Genomic DNA, 3,855 nt, shown 5'->3' on the forward strand with positions numbered 1-3,855 from the left:
GGAACTGTGCCCAAACTGTGGCCAAAGGGCTATAAAACGTTTGACCTAGCAATATCACTACTAGGTCTGTATCCCAAAAGAGATAAAAAAAAAAAAAAACAAAAAGGAAAAGGACCTATATGTACAAAAACATTTATAGTAGCTCTTTTCTGGGGGTACAGAATTAGAAATTGAGGGGACGCCAATCAGTAGGGGAATGGCTGGACAACTTGTGGTATGTGATTATGATGGAATACTATTGTACTATAAGAAATGAGTAGGGGACGCCCACGCGTCCATGGGTTGCCGCTGCAGCGGCGCTGGATATGGCAGTTGCCAGGCGGCTGTTGTAGCGCGTGGCTGCTGCTGGCCCTCCTCTCCAGGGCGCCTCTGCCCCGGGACGGGATAGGGGCGCGAGAGCTCCGGGCCCGCGGCTGCTGCTGCTACTGAACTCCGGGGCATATCTTCAAAAGCGGAGGAAGCCATCAGTAAAAGCACAGAATTTTATTTTAACGTTGAAAATAAACTTTGCCTATGATCCTAAAAATCTGAAATCAGGGCTATCTTTCTTCAATGCTATGGAAGCAAGCTCACAACTACCCTATGTTTAACCTTCTTATGGAAATTGACTCATGTTTGCATGTGTGAACCAAACTGCTGTTTATGAGTAGCTTGAAGATGAAACAGGAAGACTCTGTGATATCAGACCTTTTCTTCCAATTCTCAAAGTGGTGACAAGAAATTGTGACCCAGGGGAAAAATTAGGCTCCAAAATTGGAGTTCTTATAGGAAAAGGTCTCCATGAGTTTGATGCCCTGAAAGATACCAAGGTAGATGAGTTCCCAAGCAAAATGTGCCAGTTCAGTGAAGAAAAGATCCAGTTCTTTGTGGGATTGTCTTGGATGGATTGGATAAAGCATACTTACCCACCAGAGCAAAAACCTTCCATTCCTGAAAATGTGGAAGATAAACTTTATGGTGGAAATCTTGTGGCAGCTGTCCATTTTGAAAATTACCAGGATGTATTTAGTTTCTAAGTATTTCCTAATATGAATTCCATCAAGCTAAATGAGCTGGCAATCCAAAAGTGGTTGACTATCCATGAAAAGGAAGATGATCCCTATGACTATGTGCTACAAGTCATTGGGAGACCAGAATACGTGTTTGGTGATCACCCATTAATTCAGTTCCAGTATATCTGCAACTCTTGTTGAATGTTGCAATATCAAGAAGACAAGTGAACAGGCAATGATTGCCATAGAAGCTGCCACAAACTGAAACTCATTCAACCTTCCTCTCCCACTGCCACCAAAAACAAAAAATAAAATAAAATAAAGTAAAAACAAGATTAATTTCTAATGTTTGGGAGAATACCCAGCCTTTCCAAGTTATAGTAGTTAAGGGGACTAATCTGAACACAGAAGAAACTGTCAAAGTTCATGTCAGGGCTGGACTTTTTCACGAAACTGAATTTCCTTGTAAACTGATTGTTAGCTCAGAGATATCTGGGAGAAATGACCGTGTTTGGAGTAAACCACTGGAATTTTATATTAACATCTATGATTTACCAAGAATGGCTCAGTCATGCTTTGCAATTTATGCTGTGAATAAACTGGAAACAAAAAAAAAAAAACAAAAACGACTATTAATCCCTCCAAATAGCAGACATCAGGAAAGTTGGAAAAGTGCACTATCCTGTAGCATGAGTAAATGCCATGGTGTTTGACTTTATAGTGAAAACTGGAGACATCATATTGCACAGTTGGTCATCATTTCCTGATGAACTTAAAGAAATGTTGAATCCGATGGGAACTATTCAAACAAATCTATATATTGAAAATGCAACAGCTTTACATGTTAAATTCTCTGAGAATAAAAAACAGCCTTATTATTAACCTCCCTTTGATAAGATTATTGAAAAGGCAGCTGAGATTGTAAGGAGTGACAGTGGTAATATATCAAGTCAAGGTGGAAAAAAATTTCATGCTGTGCTAAAAGAAATCATGGAGAGGGATCCCTTATCCCAACTGTGTGAGAATGAAATGGATTTTATTTGGACTTTGAGACAAGACTGTAGAGAAAATTTTCCACAGTCATTGCCAAAATTGCTGCTCTCTGTCAAATGGAATAAACTTGAAGATGTTGCTCAGCTGCAGGATCTTCTTCAGATATGGCCTAAATTGCCTCCTAGAGAAGCATTGAAATTGTTAGACTTTAATTATCCAGACCAGTATGTAAGAGAGTATGCAGTGAGCTGCTTGAAACAAATGAGTGACGAAGAGCTATCTCAGTTATCTTCTACAACTTGTAAAAATTTTCAAATATTAATCCTTTCTTGATTGTGCCCTATCTAAATTCATGTTAGAGCACTTGCTAATAGGAGGATAGGGCAGTTTCTATTTTGGCATCTTAGGTCAGAGGTGTATATTCCTGCCTTCTCAGTGCAAATTGATGTAATACTTGAAGCCTACTGTCAAGGAAGTGTGGGGTATATGAAAAGTGTTTTCTACAGGCTGAAACTCTTAATAAGCTGAAGACCTTAAATAGTTTAATAAAATTGAATGCAGTAAAGTTAAACAAAGCAAAAGGAAGCGAGGCAATGCACACATGCTTAAACAAAATGCTTGGCAAGAAGCCCTTTCTGATCTTCAGACACCTTTGAATCTTTGTGTCATACTCTCAGAATTTTATGTTGAGAAGTGCAAGTACATGGATTCTAAAATGAAGCCTCTGAGAATAGTATACAGTAAGATATTCCAAGGAGATCTACTGGGTGTCATTTTCAAAAATGGGGATTATCTACAACAAGATATGTTACACACCAAATGTTGTGGTTGATGGATTTAATTTGGAAAGAGGCTGGATTTGAACTCCAAATGCTACCATACAGTTATTTAGCAACAGGAGACTGTTCTGGCCTGATTAAAGTTGTTAGTACACATCTGAAACAACTGCCAATATCCAGCTAAATAATAGTAATGTTGCTGCTACAACTGCCTTCAATAAAGATGCTCTTCTAAATTGGCTTAAAGAATACAATTCTGGAGATGACTTAGATCAAACTATTGAAGAGTTCACTCTCTCCTGTGTTGGCTACTGTGTAGCTTCTTACATCTTAGGGATCAGTGATAGACACAGTAACAATATCATAGTCAGGAAGACTGGACAGCTCTTCTGCATCAATTTTGGATATATCCTTGGAAACTTCAAGTTTAAATTTGGCATTAAATGGGGATGAGGACCTTTCATTCTTACCTATGATTTCACTCATGTCATTCAGCAAGGAAAAACAGAAAAGTTTACCTGTAAGTGTTGTGAAGAGGCTTATCTGATTTTATGAAGGCATGGAATCTCTTTATCACTCTGTTTGCCCTGATGTTGACTGCAGCACTTCCTGAGCTAACCTCAGTCAAGGATATATAGTATCTTGAGGACTCTTTGGCCTTGGGGAAGAGTGAGAAATAAGCACTTAAGCAATTTAAGCAGAAATTTGAATTTCTGCTTAAGAGACAGGGAGAAGAAAAGGAAGAGAAGGAAAATAAGAAGCAAAGGGAGAAGAGGAAAAGGAGAGAAAGGGACCATAAAAGAACAAAGCAAAGGAGAAGGAAAAGGAGAGACAGCTCTTGTCTCCAATCATGTCCCCAGGCATTCATCCCAACTGGGCCACTTTCTGAGTGACTCCATGGGTCACGGTACTGTGACCACATTTCCTGGGTCATTTGGGTCAAGTCATTTTACTTCACAGAGTCTCAATTTCCTTAATCATCAAATAAAAGGATTGAACCAGACTTCTAAGGTGTCTTCTACCTCTACCATTCTATGACTAAGATTTTTCTAAGTTCACAACACCAGATTTTCTTTCATATGGGAGAATCA

General features: G+C 39.0%; 1 pseudogene; it reads left to right on the forward strand.

Annotated features, from left to right (window-relative positions):
* The first annotated feature begins 552 nt into the window (after positions 1-552).
* On the forward strand, positions 553-3,402 carry LOC114027576 (annotated as a pseudogene).
* The last annotated feature ends 453 nt before the right edge of the window (positions 3,403-3,855 follow it).

The sequence above is a fragment of the Vombatus ursinus genome, unplaced genomic scaffold (genome assembly GCF_900497805.2).
Source record: "Vombatus ursinus unplaced genomic scaffold, bare-nosed wombat genome assembly UNPS02014863.1, whole genome shotgun sequence".
Lineage (NCBI taxonomy): Eukaryota > Metazoa > Chordata > Mammalia > Diprotodontia > Vombatidae > Vombatus > Vombatus ursinus.